Raw genomic sequence first — 17,088 nt, forward strand, 5'->3', positions numbered from 1 at the left:
TCAGCGAGTCCGGTTTTATCCCATGCTTTTTCAGACCCAGGGCAGCTGGCCTTGGTGAGTTCCCAATAGAACATCCCCATTGTCTCAGGACCGCGAGGGGTACACCCACTGTTGGGGTTTTGAAGCTAGTATGAAACAACCACTTGCAACTTCCAGCCCCAAGGTACCTGACACAGTCTTCTGGCCTCAGCAGAAACGTGCCTGTACCCACACAGAGATGTGTGCACACTCATAATTAAAATTACGAATACATACTTAAAAGCAAAAGAGCCACACTTTAACAGTGGTAACTTTTTTGCAGCTACATACTAGGACCCCTTAATGATATGATATCTTCCTTTGTAGTGGATGATTAATATTTTAATGAACAAAATCGAATAGCGTGTGGAGTATGTTTAGCATCTCATTTATTTGGCTACCCAAAGGTAAAAATTACAGAATGCTTTGTTTCACATGTATGTGTTGCAAGATGTGTATGTGTGTGTGTGTGTGTGTGTGTGTGTGTGTGTGTGTGTGCGTGTGTGTGTGTGTGTGCATGTGCTTCTGTATATGTTCAGTTATCATGTGTCTGGCATGTATTACGTCAGGTCACACTCAAGTATCTTCCATGCTGTAGTGTCAAACCACCTTTTAGCCCTTCTCTGCTCGTTATTTACAAAGCTTTCTTTATTCTCCACCCTTGCTATTTTTACCTAAACTCTGTTTGCTTGGGCTTTTATCGTTGTTGTTTTGGGTTTGGTTTGTTTGTTTGAAATATCCAAGAAAAATTATATATACACATAAAACTAATCCTTGGTGGTTATAACCATAAAAATTGGAAATTACCCAGTAATCACATTAATTATTCCATACCAGCTTCAGAAATAATGCAAATGCCATATTATGCATTGAATCCCAGGTGTGCTCATAGATGACCTGTAACGCAAGGTTTCTTAGGCTATGACCTAAAAGTATGTTATACATGAAGCAGGAAAAGTACGGTGCTTCTTGTAATTGCCTTCTTCTGGATGACATCCAAGAGAGCAGTTCAGTGCTAGACTGTCACAGCATGAGGCCTTACGGTGAAATTGTAATAAATGTATGCCCCAGGTCTTTGCTGTGATGCCGCTAGCCAGCTTATCTACTTTCTTTACTTGAAGCCAGAATCAAAATGTGAGTCAGCCATAAGGAAAATGATTTTCCTGTAAGCATAATTTTGTACCTGAGTGCACGATGCTTTCTATCTAATTATATATACAATGACTTTTCGAGGAAAGATAACAATCTGCTGTGAATAGGTGTACCATATAAACTCCCAATGATACATACCATTTTCCTAATTGTCTATCTTAAATTAACTCTCTATGGTACACACCATTGACCTGTCTGCCTTAAATTATGTCTCTTCACAGTTTCTTATTGAGTCACTAAAATGAATGACAGCCTTTCTATTTATATTCCCTCTTTTTAATATAAAAGATTTGAAGTTATATTCACATTAACATTTGGTATGTTTACAAGACTAGCATTGTTTAACAGGCAAAGATAATAAATTATTTTAGAAAAATAATGCAAACTCTTATTTTCTTGTTGTATATTTTCTTTAATTGCATCATGAATAGCTTGATGTATTGAACTAGGAGAGACCCACCAAGGTTCAGCTTAATTTAGTGAAAATTTACTTTATTCAGCAGCATTGCAACATGTTATAGAAGAACATGTGAATTTAGTAAGCACATAAATAAAATAACTCCATTTCATGTCCTGACATACAACATTCAAGAATTTAGGGATAAATCTAGCAGCTGGCAATTCTTTCTTATTCTCCCGAGGAATGCTGGGAATTTCGGTACCTCAAGTGTAGGCTAATGGCTCATTAGCCCAATAAAAAGTGAAGCTATAAGGGTACCCTTTGCTTTACTAGCATCTATCGTTCTGTCTGAGAAACTGCATGTTCTAGGAAGTTGGTTGTCCGTAATCAACTTCAAGACGTAATTGTTCTTAGAGTTTGTGCAGTGTTTAGAACAGCAGAAGAACAAACACCCATATAACAGAATGCTTGGCGGGAGCCAATTCAGAAAACATAATTGAGAAATAAGAAATAGAATTTGTAACAATAGCAACAGACACTAAACAGGAAGAATATAGCCCCATGATGTGGTCCTTTAAAGAGTATTGGCTTTGAAGTCTGAAAGCTTTAATTTTATTTTACATATTGTCCTGACTATTTTTGGCTTATAATTTTTTGAAAACTAAGCATCGAATTATGAACTTGAAAACTGCAATATAAAGAAAATATTTGTATTGTCCATACTTCAGAGTGTCTATAGAAAAGAGGCTAAGAAGGATTTGTTCTTGAAAAAAAGATATGGAAGTGGTTTCTTTATTCACAAGGCTTATTCACTTACTTGAGGCAAGTACGGGGCCTACTTTTAAAATTCATGTTTTCTCACGAATAACATAATATTCCTTAGGATGATTTTATAACTACAGACATAAGAAAAAGTGATTTCATTTAAATACTATGTTAAACTTCGTGTTATGAGTGTCTAAGCTAAATGCTTCTGTTTTCTCAATATAAAATCCGGAATTCTAACTACAAAACATGTAACTGATGCTTTTAATCTTAAAAGTACCTCTCTTGCTTCCATTCACCCACTATCTGTAATATCTAGTCTCAGAACGTAATTTAGAGTCCACAGGGAATGAATGATACGTGCAGAAACCACGGTTATCCTGTTCACTCTTGTATATCCAGCGCTGCAGCCATATCCGATGGGGGTGGCAGAAGTCATAAAGCCAGCACAGCTGCTTGACAAAGATTCAGCAAAGCTGAGCCACATGAGGGCCACCGTGAAACTTTTGGTTTTGATCTCTGCATGGGGGGGGGGGCTTTTAATTTGTAGAATTTAAGGACATTGGATTGATGGAAATTTCCTCACGAATCATTTGTGCCTCCTCCCAAGAGTACTGCTTCCAAACTCCCTCAGGAATGTTCTAAGCATACCATGCTTTTAAGGAGATATCCTTACCTACTTAAGGTCTTCCTTATGCCATGGAGTCTGTAACACACGTTAAGAAGCCAGAAGTCTACTTATGAGGCTATGACATTGTCTTAAAACATCTGCCCCTGTGCTCACTCAGGAACAAGATAATCAAAGCAAAATCAACTTGAAAAGTGTGAACAAGATTTGGTGGGCTAGAGGAGTTGGCTGCAAGTCAGATTTCAAGCCTCTTCCCACTATACACTCAGGTAATTATGTGGCAGAGACAGCAACAAAGTTAGTTTAACTGAAGTTACCTCTGCCCCACACAGAAATTTACATGAATGGGCCAAGAATTATGTGATACGATGATAAAAAGGATGACTCCTCCCTTTTTTAGAAAATTAGCTTATGCAGAGCCACTGTGATGTCATATAACCAAGGAACAAAAGAATGCCGGAATTAGACATATAGACACATTCTTTAAAGATATAAAATATAAACCATCATATTGTGACAGAAATTCAATAATAACTGAAGCAGCTATGGCCTATGGATTTTTCTTGGACACTCTCACCATTAAGAGTTAATGATATGCTGCTTGGGACATGGCATTCTGCGTGTGCTGGCATGTCATATGTCTCTAGATTCTAAAAAAAAATGGGTTATGGGGTTGATGAGTAAAAATGACTATAAAAGATAAGTGTTTATCAATGATGATGAAACTTGAGGGAAAATGATTGTAAATGATCACTCTATTCTATCACAGTTTACGATGGTGACTGAATTCATGAACCCACATTTGTAAGAGAAAATGCTAAACACATGTTCAAAAACAAAAATTATATGTTCTATGTTTAGGGAAACCATGTATCTATCTCTGTTTATTAAATTCTTCATAAATAAAGAAGCATTCTGACTGCTAGTTAGTCAGGCTGCAAGATTCTCTTAACCATCATGTCTGGCTCATCCTTCCCACACCATCTATCTCTAGGACCTGACCACTGCAGGGCTGGCACCCAGCAGCAGAGCACACTGTTTGCATATGGAATAGTCAATTGATGAAATTCAAAACAAAAGACCGTACATTTCTTTGAGAAACTAAGAAAAAATTAATCAGTACAATGCTACTGAGTTATTGGGAAAAAAACAGATCTTAAAGCCTAGAGTAAATGTTTTCACTGATAACAAAAGTTATTACTATACTAGATCATAATGTGTGTATCCAAATAGGTGAGATGACACACATGAAGTAAACACCCTGGTGTGCAAACGTGGGGTAGTGACTAAAGTACTACCTAAGGAAAGAAGAAGCCAATGTTGGATGTCTCCCTCAATCACCTGTTGATGGAGGGAGCAGGCCTGCTTTTCATCCCGGCCACCTGGCTAGCTTAACCCCTGAAATAATCCCACAGAAATTGTATTAATTAAATCACTGCCTGGCCCATTATCTCTAGTCTCTTACGGGCTAACTCCCCCATATTGGTTTAACCCATCTCCATTAATTTGTGTTGCCACTTGACTGTGGCTTACCAGCATGAGTCTAACCAGTGTCTGTCTCAGGCAGGAGGACCATGGCGTCTGCCTGTCTCTGCTTTCTTCTTCCCAGAATTCTGTTCTGTCTTCCCCGCCTACCTGAGTTCCACCCTATCAACTAGGCCAAGGCAGTTTCTTTCTTTCTTTTTTTCTTCTAGACAGGGTTTCTCTGTGGTTTTGGAGCCTATCCTGGAACTAGCTCTTGTAGACCAGGCTGGTCTCGAACTCACAAAGATCCGCCTGCCTCTGCCTCCCGAGTGCTGGGATTAAAGGCGTGCGCCACCACCACCAAGCTTGGCAGTTTCTTTAATAATCAATGAAAACAACACAAATAGAGAAGGGCCTCCTACACCAATCACCCATTTTTGGAAACTGAACTGGAGCTTGCTGTTTCCTGACTGTCCAGCAGATCCCTTCCCTCCCCTCCCTCCCTTCCCTTCTCTCTCCCCCACTGGGACTGCAGACTTTCCCATGGATTCTAAGGATCAGTAGTTAAGTCCTCATGCTTGTCTGGCAAGAACTTGATCAACTAAGTCATATCTGCAACCCAGAAATGTTATTTCTAAGATATTAGCACTTATTTGGACACTGTACTTAGCATAGAACACTTGGGATAATGTACCTACCTACTTATTCCAGGATCTCCCAGATATAGCACAAAAAATTCTGAATGATGTAGTAAATGTTTTAACTTTGGAAAGGGATTAAGCAAAATTAACAGTACAAAGGTCTTGTCCTTAAGGTTTTTATTTCAGTTAAAGAGCTGTTCATTTTGACAAGATATCTATAAATAGAATGATAACGATGTTAAGTAAAGTAGGTAAGTTTGTTTTTCAGGAAGTACAAGTAATTGAAATCCTGTAGACAGTTGATAATAGAAGAATGCATTCTGGGACTGTAGAAAAAGAAAAAAATAGAGAATACCGTGAGCGCAGGAAGAAAACAAGATGAAAGGAGCATACTTCAGTGTCTCACTTTACTGCAGCTGTTGACTGATGAAGGCAGTCGAGCAGTGCCCAGAGCGAGTGCTCTCCTTTCATTCAGCCTTTGAAAGAAGCCAGCTACCCATCATACTTCTGAGAAAAAATGGCATTCAACTATATATAAAAAAAATGAAAGGGTACATTTGAATGAAAATGTTCTTGTTTCTTAGAGGCTTATTTTTTAATTTATTCATTATGACTTGGCCAAGATAAGACAGAAAGGCTGGCAGCACACTGAATAGATTGTCCTTCATTATGAGCAAAAGGAAAAGTCTACTTACTGAAAAATAAATAATCGTGTTCAACCAAATGGTTTATTACCATGTTATATTGGATTTTAACCATCCCGTAACTAATATATCCGAGTTTACGTTAAAATAGAGAAACGTGTGTTAAACCTCTCAACCAGAAAGTTTTAATTATTAAAACATCAATTTCAAAGTTCAACAATGCATGAAGACTAATATATTTCATTTTATAGAGCTCTTTTTTTAGGAAAGAGAACCTGATGCTACATCAAAACACATAGGAAAATTATTCTTTTAACCTTATTGGAGTAGTGAATGGAAATTTTTACTCAAAGTCCTTGTAGGATTAGGTAAATTATGTAAATATATAAAATTTTAATATACCACTCAAATTTTCTGTGATTAAATAAACAGACAAAATTGGTAAAATAATAACATTTATCATTCAAAAGTTTAAAGCAAAATCAATGGACTCTCAAACCAATGTCCTAACCATATAATCTTCATTGCCTCATAAAATCATACCTGCACACAAGCATTCCTTTTTTTATATACTCTGTGATAACATATACAGTGTATTCCCAAGATTCTCTACCTCTGCACACTTAACACTCTTCCTTTATGTTTAGATAACTTTTGCTAAACTAAACCTCCTTGTTAAATTATTTATCTTTAGAGAGTTATTATTTTCAAAAATGATTCTTTGCATCAAAGTTATTCAGTAGAAGCATAATGTAGACATGAAGATATGCGACTCTTTTTTAATGCTTGGGAGAACTACAACCCATTGAATAGAAAAGGTCATACATGATGCAGGCATAAATTTTAAGATTGAATAAAGTAATGTAAAAACTTAAACATCAAGGAAACAAGAGTTTGAGACCTAATCTGGATGTCGGTTGACTAATACTGAAATCTTTTGTTTTCAACTTCTTAAATGTTCTCTGGCAAGGCTAGTAACAACATAGAAGGGCAAACATGAATATGGGAAACAAGGCAGTTTTAGTGTGTAGGACTAGACCAAATGGGTACTTTGTAAAAAAAGCATTTATTATTTTTCATGGTCCTTCACTATATTCATTTCTATTGTATGTGGTTGCAATTGTTTTTACTTTCAGCAACCCACACAGACACACTGAAGTGTTTGTTTATACCCCATTGGAAATCTTTCCTTCTGCCTTGATTATTTAACCTTCGGCTATTGATTAGTAAGTTGTCTGAAAATATCCATTATGATTAACACAGGGCTTTGCCAGCTATGATCGCTAAGGATTTTGTCACTGTAATATGATTCTACTTTATTTTTATTTTATCTGTTTTCTAACTTTATTTTTTAAAAAAAAACTAGTATGAGCATGTTGGGCACCAGTTGTTGGAGGAGCGCCCACTTGTTCTCCTGGCCACCCAGCTAGCTTAGCCCCAAAATAACCACACAGAAAATGTATTCATTAAAACACTGCTTGGCCCATCAGCTCCATCTTCTTATTAGCTAACTGTTACATCTCGGTTTAACCAATTTCTATTAATCTGTGTATTGCCATGTAGCAGTGGCTTACCAGGAAATATTCAGCATGTCTGACTCTGGTGGCTCCATGGCGGCTCTCCTGACTCTGCATTCTTCCTCCTAGAATTCAGTTCCATCTTCTCCACCTACCTAAGTTCTGCCCCTATCAGGCCAAGGCATTTTCTTTATTCATTAACCAATACAAGAAACACATAGAAAGAAGGACCTCCTACACCAGGGTACCATATGTTATTTCAATAAATGTAAGAATTGTTAATAAATCTAGGTAGAGATTGGGACATAATGCATGCATTTTTACCAGATTTCCAGTTCCTCTGACCGAGCCTTCTTTGAAAACAAAGTTCCTATCACACATAAGACTTTGCTCAAATGTAGGAAGTAGTATCCAATAATATTTTTTGATTAAAAACAATTTGAAATGCATGCATAAAATAGTAAATTTTCTGGCAGGGCTTTAAAAAGTGGTAATGATCAAACCTATAGTTTCTTGCATACTGGGTGGGCTTTTGCAAACTCTTCCTCTGGAAGCAATCTCTTTTCTGTAATTTTCGGATGATCACATTAAGCAGAAGGTGCTTTGCTGTGTGATCTCATGTGGGTTGTGAAGACCTAGATAGAAAGGTGTGAAAGGTCAATGTAGAAAGCAGGCAATTCTAGAGAGGAATTTGAGCTAGAGTGGAGCAGGATCAAAGTACATGAATGGTTGGTAATTTTATGTTAGAATAAAAATAAGTGAAAATGTTGATGGGCCTGGGCCTGGTACTACAGATATAATATTAGATACTTAAGAGAGAAAGATAATAAGATTCCAACTTCCAGGCTTGTCTGTACTAATGAGTAAGTCAAAAGCCATTCTGGTTAAATATCTAGACTAGGTCTCAGATGTGAACAACAACAAAAAAAAACCTTTTCACATTAGCAATATGGCAGAATTGTATTAAAAGGCTAGTTGTTCAAATACTATTGCTTTGTTAGGTCTGCCAGATATAAGTATAGTAACATGAGAGATTTGTACACGTATGCAGGAACTAAAGGCCACTCCCAGTACTAGTTCAACCTTGGTCAAAAGAGAAGCTGCTGCAGAAATGACCTAATGGATTCATTTCATCCATACTCGGACTCCCTAAGCAACCTAGAACTAGAACTCTGGCCTTGCATATAGCCCCAAATCACAGAACTATAAAAGTAGGTCATAACTATATAGAAAGTTTTGAATCAGAGTCTGTCTGTGAAGTAAGCATTTTTATAGTAAAGTTATACTTGATATTCATTTGTGATTGGTTGGTGGCAAAGAGTAGAAGATTGTTCAAGGAGGACTTTCTCTTGGTTTCTTCCCAGTATTTAGTCTGTCTCTGCAGTTCTATTGGCATCATGGGTGAGGAATCTGTACATATCCCCTGCCTTTGCTATCAAGGTCAAATCAGAAACGAACATTCCCCAAGAAAATGAAGTATTAGTAGGTTTTTCACCTCTAAATAAATTTGGCCTTAATTCTCCAACCAAGACTATGCACTAGTGGATTTTGGTTTCCCTAAACTTAACATCGCCGGTCTTTTTAGGTAGCCACACACTTTACCATTTCTATTTTCTAGTGAGATAAGCCACACTTGGTATCATTGTTTTCACACCTAATAAAATTTCAGTTAGACACAAAATGAATGAAAGTATGGGTAACCGATGGATGGAAATATAAAAAAAAAATCAGTCTGTTAGTTATTGACAATAACAAACAAATGTGTTCAAATGTAATATAGCACTGTATAGTAGAGGAACAATTACATTTTTGGAAAGCCATTTTGATTTTTATTATAAAAAGAACTAACACAACTTTTGAGCATAAACCTATGAATTTACAGCTAAGAAATTCACTCACTAATGTACGGGCACATCTCAAAGTATCTAAACTCAGTGTTTCCTATGCTGTGACTCATTCTGGAGGGAAATAGAATAGGAATTGGCCCATGGTGTGTGGCATTAATATCTAATAAAGAGCTGCTATAAAATTAACTGAGTAGCCCTCATAAGTGCTGTCTAAGATCAAATGGTTTATTGATTCCCATCCCTTAGAACCAATGAAACAAAGTAGATGTCAGGAATAAACAGTGAAATAACCAAGCAACTTCCATTAATGAAAAACTGAGTGAGCTCACTGAAGACATTGCAGGCATTCACCGTTTTCATTTTCTCATCTCTAAGATTATATCCAAGCTTTGCAACAGTTGTATCATCTATGAGGAAAATTTAGTCTTCATTCAAGTGTTAAGTAACAATCTCCTAAGTTTCATAAGCAGGTTTTAGGGTTCCATGTACATTGTCAACTAATTCAATTTATTTCCTGCCCCTCTTTCCTACAATGGAAGTGGAAAAACATTTTAGTACAAAATCCTCCGAGTAATTGTCCTTTTGTTCAAAATATTTTAGTTAATTCTTTGATAATCTCATACATGAAGTCCACATCTACTTTTTTTTTAATGTGAACATAGCACATTGAGCTTAACTATGACTGTTTGCATGTGCATGTCTGTATTGCAATTTCACTAATAGCAGGAATAATGTACCACTGGCTATACAAAAGATGCACATTGGCCACATCTCTTCTGGAAGCCATTAACATCTAGCAGTTCCTCAGAGAAAGGTGAGGCATAGTAAGTCCATAGAACATCCATGATAGAATGTTTGCAGTCCCAATCTTGTGCTGGTAACCATGGCTACTGTCAGTTCATGAGTACAGCAGCCATGATATTCAGACAACAGCATTTCAGAGCATTTCCACCATCGTTTACCTCTTACATTCTTCCCAACTGCTTTTCTTCCACGGCCTCTGAAGTGGTGACTTAGGGCTGAGCAATTGACAGTTGCTTGCTCTCAGCAATGTGGTGAGTCACGGATCAGCCCCAGCTCTGTGAACACAGGCGTTTCTTTTGCCAAGACAGAGTGGCACTCATGTGCAGATAGAAGTGACTCCTTTGAATCATGCTATGTATGTAGGAAAACAATTTTTTTTCACGTGGAGAAGACTGGATGGAAATCAGAGAAACTCAAAAAACAATGGTTCAGAAACAGGGCCCATTTTATGAACTGTAAAATGTAATTGAAAACGTGTGAGAATAGCTTTCTTATGAGAAACTTAGGGGGACTGCAGATATGTCAAGCAAAAACATGAGAAACTTGAAAAGTATTAGAATCTTTCCTGGTTTGGGTTTTTACAGTTCAGTAAATCCATATAATTTGTAAATCTGTATAAATCTTAATAAGATCAGCATAAATACTCAATCTATCTTTGAAAATTAAAAATCGGATCTTATCGTGTGTGTGTGTGTGTGTGTGTGTGTGTGTGTGTGTGTGTGTGTGTGTGTGTGTGTGTGTGATTATTCCTCCTGGGGAGAAATGAACAAACATTCCTTATCGTACACAGGGAACTGACACCAGACCAAGTCAAATATATTCACCAAGTCCAGCTTGGTGAATCAGTAAACTTAGTGGGGTTACTTATATGTATGGTTGAGAGTTTACTGACTAAAGCAAGAATGAAACAAAGAGAGCTGCATTCCTAGATGAATGACAGCTCCTAACAGCTGGAGCTCTGGAGCTCACTCTACAACTGCCAGAAAGCTTAGTTGGACAGAAACTATCTCTTTCAGGCAGCTGGTCAACAAGTCTTCTGAACAGCTTGGATAATCTGAAGTTCTTGTTTTAGATTACAAAATAACAGAAATTAGCCATACCATTGTCCACTCATAGGTTTTCACCTACATGTTTAAAATCATACTGTCTCTCATTTTATAAAAAGTAGTTTAAAATGTGTATTTTGGGGCAGCGAGATGGCTCAGCAGATAATGAAGCTTGTTGCTTAAGCCTAGCTACTTGAGTTTGGCTGATGGTACTGACCTAAAAGTGGTGAAAGAGATTCCACGCCACAAAGTTGTCCTATGACGCCCACACCTGTGCTGTGGAACACACACACACACATACACACACACAAACTCGTAATTTATTCCCAGTTTTGCAGTAATGTCATAAAGGACATCCTCTTAAATCAGGTTTTAAACAACTTAGAAACTGAATTTAAAACAGAAAAAAAAGTCCTTGAAACTGATCCGATACGCTAGGCCTCTCCCTCCAAAAGCTTGTATAAGAATTTATTTTCATTAACACTGTTTGGTTCTAACAGCTTTTGTTTTAAAATTAAGATCACTATTGAGAATGTGTGGATCACAGTAATATTTGATTATTTTTCTAGTACTCTTGTATTGATATGTAAATAGGTTTTTTTCTGATCTACTTTTGCTTCTATGTACAAAACTGAACTGTAAGAGCAGCTTGGTGTTCTAGATAAACAATATACAAACTGTACAATGAAAAGCTCAAGAAAATGTTTATTTTGACAGCACACTGTCCTTGATCATTATACTATACACAATATTATGGAAAACATAGCCTTTTTAAAAAGTATTCAATAAGCCTTTGAGTTGTTCCAACAATTCATATAAGTAAAGGCCCACGCCAGCTTGAACTCATTATATTCAGTGAGCTGTGTGAAAGTGGTCCTAAGCAATTGGGTCACTGTCAGTTTCTGGAGGGCAACCTTCTGTTTTAGCTTCAGCCTGGGTTCTTTAGTGACCTCTGTGGGACAAACAGCTCAAACAAATGAAACCCACCACTGGAAGCTTTGCCTGGATACAAATGGCCAGTTAAGTCTCCATACCCTACGTCACTACAAGCACTTACTAGTGAGACTTCCTCCAGTAGCAGAGGGGAGTGGGTGGAGAGACTCATGGTCAGACAGTATGCACAGAGAGAGTCTAAATTGGAGGTCTTTATTAGGTCCCTCCCCTCGGGGATCAGTGAACCCAAGGAAGCGAGGAATGAAAGACTGTAAAGCCAGGAGGGTTGGAAGACATCAGGAGAACAGGGCCCACCAAATCACTAAGCAGTGCTCCATGGGCTCACAGTGTGAAGTGGCAAGCATGGGACCTGCACGGGTCTATGTTATGGCTGTTAGCTTGATGTTTTTGTGGGACTCCTAACAGTGGTAGCAGATGGATCTCTGGCTCTTTTGCCTGTTCTTAAGACTCTCCTATTGAGTTGTTTTGTTCAGCCTCAATATGAAGGCTTTTGCCTTCTCTTATTGTATCATGTTTTTCTCCTGTTTGGCTGTTGTTTCTTGGAGGCCTGCTCTTTTCTGAAGAAGAAATGGAGAGGTAGTAGATCTGGGAAGAGTGTGGTCGTAGGGAGCTAGGAGGGGTGGAGGGAGGATAAACTGTGTTTGGGGTGTATTCTATAAGAGAAGAGTCTATTTTCAATTTTAAAAAAAAGACAAAAAAGAAAGTTTGAATTTATTTGAAATGTAATGTTACAGGATTCTGTATATTCATATTAAGACAATTTCATTCAATGCTGAAATCTGAATAATTATGACTTGGGCAAATCACTATAGGATTTTCTTCCTATTTCCAAAGAAAGATTGTAGTTTTTACCCTACACAGATCTTACTGCTTTTTGGACGTTCAAGTGAGGCTGACATAAATATGCTTTGAAATATACATTGTGCTAATGAAAGAGATCACTATAAAGAAAAATCCTTGAATAGTTCACACCTGTTTTCACATGATCTCTCTGCTCTTCTCTGGTGTTGTGTTATGTTCTACACGATCTCGGTCCCTTTAAATTCATCAGATATTTCATCTTCAGTTGGCTAACACACTCCCATTCATAGACACGACAGTTTTCATCAAGCACCGAAAAGCTATTATATTGCAATATGACTTCAAGTAAGCACTTTGTACCATAGCATCCTAGGTGAGACTGGAGATTGAATTCACCATTTCCACAACCCCTTAAATGTTGTCATTTGTCCTTGTCATGGAAATAAAGAATAGAAAGACAGAACCCAAAAATAACTACGGGCAACTAAGAAATATTGAGAGTGGGAGAAATAGTCTTGCCTTGGGATGAACCACCTAATTGGTTATCCAATAGCAAGTACTCAGCCCTGAAATCATATACACACAATTAAGAGTAAATGGAATGAGCAGTGTGTATTGACATATTTTTGCCAATATCCTTCCAACAGTCAGCTTTCTAAGCTACCTAACTACCAATTCTATTGAATTAAAGTGAATTGTTTAGTCCATATTCCAATTTCAAATTGGAAGATTATGTCAAAGACACAAATAATTTAACCAAGGTTTTCATGAAAGAACTATTTATCACATTTGTAATGTGCAATTTATATCTAAATTATATAATTATAAAATATATGTAAAGGCAAGTGCAATATAAAATATTAAATGTATTAATTTATTGTAGGTTGATGAGAAAAATAATGCATTCACAAAAGTAAAATTATTTCCTTTGCCATCAATTTTGATCACATAAGCCAAGAGTAAGACATTAGTTCACCTCGAAATAAGTAATCTAAGTAAATAAAGAGAAGCATATTAGTAAGGCAACACCATTTCATACAAAAAATGTCAAAGCTTTCGCAGCTCCATCTGCAGCCATGAGTATGCTCAGGCTACAGAAGAGGCTTGCCTCTAGCGTCCTGTGCCGTGGTAAAAAGAAGGTCGGGGGGCTGGAGAGATGGCTCAGTGGTTAAGAGCACTGACTGCTCTTTCAGAGGACAAGAGTTCAATTCCCAGCAACCACATGGTGGCTCACAACCATCTGTTATGAGATCTGATGCCCTCTTTTGGCATGCAAGCATACATGGAAGGAATATTGTATACAGAATAAATAAATAAATAAATCTTTAAAAAAGAAGAAGAAGAAGAAGAAGAAGAAGAAGAAGAAGAAGAAGAAGAAGAAGAAGAAGAAGAAGAAGAAGAAGAAGAAGAAGGAGGAGGAGGAGGAGGAGGAGGAGGAGGTCAGGTTGGACCCCTAACGAGACCAATGTAATCGCAAATGCCAACTCCCGTCAGCAGATATGGAAGCTGATCAAAATGGGATGATCATCGGAAGCCTGTGACTGTCCATTCCTGGGCTCGATGCCGGAAAAACACTTTGGCTGGACGGAAGGGCAGGGATATGGACATAGGAAAGCGGAAGGGTACTGCCAATACCCGAATGCCCGAGACGGTGACCTGGAGGAGAAGAATGCAAATCCTGCGCCGGCACCTCAGGAGATACCGTGAATCCAAGAAGATTGACAGCCATGTGTATCACAGCCTCTACCTGAAAGTCAAAGGGAATGTCTTCAAAAACAAGCGGATTCTCATGGAGCACATCCACAAGCTGAAGGCAGACAAGGCCTGCAAGAAGCTCCTGGCTGACCAGGCTGAGGCTCGCAGGTCTAAGACCAAGGAAGCAAGGAAGCACTGGGAGGAGCTTGGCCTCCAGGACAAGAAGGAGTTGATCATCAAGACTCTGTCCAAGGAGGAAGAGACCAAGAAATAGAGCTTCCCTTGAGTCTGTACATAATGGGCTGCCTTTGACCTCAGCTGGATCAGTCATTAAAATAAAACAAGCCTTAAAAAAATAAAAAAAAGCCAAAGCTTATTCTATTAATTAATGTCTTTGAGAAAGTGGAGCAGCATTTTTAATCTAAGAAACACCAATTCTAAACACCGATTCCAATAAATTTACAAACCTCGAAAAATGAAAACAAAAATCAATCAATTTACACATTATTCAAAATAAGTCAAAACTTAGAATAATTTAGACAGATTTTTTCAGTCTGTGATGAGTTGAGGGCAGTGAACAGAAAACTAAAGCTGTTTAGAAAACTAAAGGCCAAATAATTTTTCCAGAATTCCCAGTGTTCTAGAGAATACCGAATACTTAGTGGACGAAATATTATGAGCGTTGTGCAATCTGAGAATCAGTAAAGGTATTCTAATCCAAAGCCCTCAGAGCATGGGAATTTTTACAGTATCATATACAGAAGCATATGCATTACTATACACACTACCATATACAGAAGCAAACTGATTGTGATTCTTTCAAGACAACTGTAGCCGGGCGATGGTGGCGCACGCCTTTAATCCCAGCACTCGGGAGGCAGAGGCAGGTGGATCTCTGTGAGTTCGAGACCAGCCTGGTCTACAGAGCTAGTGCCAGGACAGGCTCCAAAGCCACAGAGAAACCCTGTCTCGAAAAACCAAAAAAAAAAGAAAGAAAGACAACTGTAAATGTCCTTATAAGAAATCTCCAATGAAATCCCATTGTAAGATGCTTACTATCATTTATTTACATATTCACTAAGCCATTCATTCACTCAGGAAACATTACAGAGAATTTGGGTTTTAGATTCTGGATGTAGCCAGTGAGCATATAAAGAGTGTAGAAAGCTTGAAGGGAACTAATACTCTAATGATGGCTTCACCATCTAAATCAAAATTTGAGGGGATATTCAATTTGTAATTGAATGGACCAAGAGTGTTATTTCCCTTGGCACATTTCAGTCATGAATAAAAATTTAATGAAAGCAGAGCTAGCTATATCCCTAGGGGAAAACATTCTTTCCCTAATGTTCCCAGGAATTCTACCAGCTGTACAAGGAATGTATTCCTTAAGTTGAGCTAATACAGCCGCCACATGAGTATTCTCATTTATGTGTATATTCGCCCAGGAAGCTCTCATCATTAAATACATATTTACCATGTTCTCCATGCCAAACACTTCCTGCAGCTTTTCGGAATTAATTCTATAAATTTTTATTATGTTCCTACTTTGTGTCAGGCACTGTTCCTATGTGAAAATGAAGACACAGTGAAAAAAGCACTTGCGTGGATTCCAGGGACTTGCATTCTTCCAAGGGATAAAAATGAAAAGGGATGATGGATATGGTGAATGCTGCAGGATATGTATAAAAGTGATACAGGTCTCGTGGAAGAACTCTTGGCTAAGGTGTCATCTCCAGAACAGCCTAAAGAAACTTTTCTGTAGAAGTACAAGCCAGTAAAAGGTTTCATTTAAAAAAAAAAAAAAGAAAGAAGTTGAATTGCCTAAGGCAGAAAAATGTCTCTTTGTGCATGTGAAAAAGAGGTAAAGAGATTGGTTGTTGGACTAAGATGAACAAGAGCAGGTTGGAGTGAGACTGAGCGGGTGAACAAAACAAACGGCACAGAGCTTGTGAGCCGCACTTGCTTCTTTTGAGAGTGAGGTGGAAATGAACTAACCGTATATTTTAAATAAATCTCCTGCCTATGGACTGATAAAGAGAGTGCTCAAGTCTGCAGCACATCTACTAAGATTGGAATGATACAGAAAAGATTAACATGGCCTGAAAAAGAATCAAATGATAGAATCTTAGAGATGCACATAAAGCTGCAAGATGCACGGAAGGGGGCTGCCATAGTCCAGTGCTGTGTCTCTCATGCCGGGCCTGCTGACTGGGGGTAGTCATCACCGCTTAATTGTTAGGAACCTTTGGAAATTGTTCGATGGACAGTGGTATGTATAGGAGGGCGAGATTTCAGGAATGGTTTCAGATGTTAAATTTTGGGCACCTGGAATAATGGTGCTGTATTGAAGTGAATGAGTGGACATTAAGAGTTTAGTTTTGGAAATTAGAAGTCTGAGATGTCATTTGAGCATCTAAATGGAAATGTTATGTGCATTTGATCTGTCTGACACAAAAGTTCAGAGAAGTTCGGGTCAAAACTGCAAATGCAAAAACAGGATAGAGATATATTTGAAAACCTGAGAGGTGAATCTATCAGACATAAAAAGTTCCAGCACTGTTATTTAGGAAGGAGATAAATAAAATGAGTCCACCATCTTGGAATTTCTCTTATTAAGGAATAAGTCTCTTTTTTTATTTTTTATTGAAAAAAATTTCTGCCTCTTCCCAACCTCCCATTTTTCTCCCCCTCCTCTCACTCCTCTCCCCC

At 37.8% G+C, this 17,088-nt stretch overlaps 1 protein-coding gene, 1 non-coding gene and 1 pseudogene across 3 annotated transcripts in view; all 3 read left to right on the forward strand.

Annotated features, from left to right (window-relative positions):
• Kcnd2 (potassium voltage-gated channel subfamily D member 2) overlaps window positions 1-17,088 on the forward strand; it is a 502,666-nt gene that overhangs the window by 367,859 nt on the left and 117,719 nt on the right. The gene's annotated exons all lie outside the window — the stretch shown is intronic.
• LOC101996542 lies at window positions 13,571-14,821 on the forward strand (annotated as a pseudogene).
• On the forward strand, window positions 16,419-16,525 carry LOC113457932. The gene has a single exon (XR_003378400.1). It is a non-coding gene; the product is annotated as a U6 spliceosomal RNA (small nuclear RNA).

Source organism: Microtus ochrogaster, linkage group LG10 (assembly GCF_000317375.1).
Source record: "Microtus ochrogaster isolate Prairie Vole_2 linkage group LG10, MicOch1.0, whole genome shotgun sequence".
In the NCBI taxonomy this organism is placed as follows: domain Eukaryota; kingdom Metazoa; phylum Chordata; class Mammalia; order Rodentia; family Cricetidae; genus Microtus; species Microtus ochrogaster.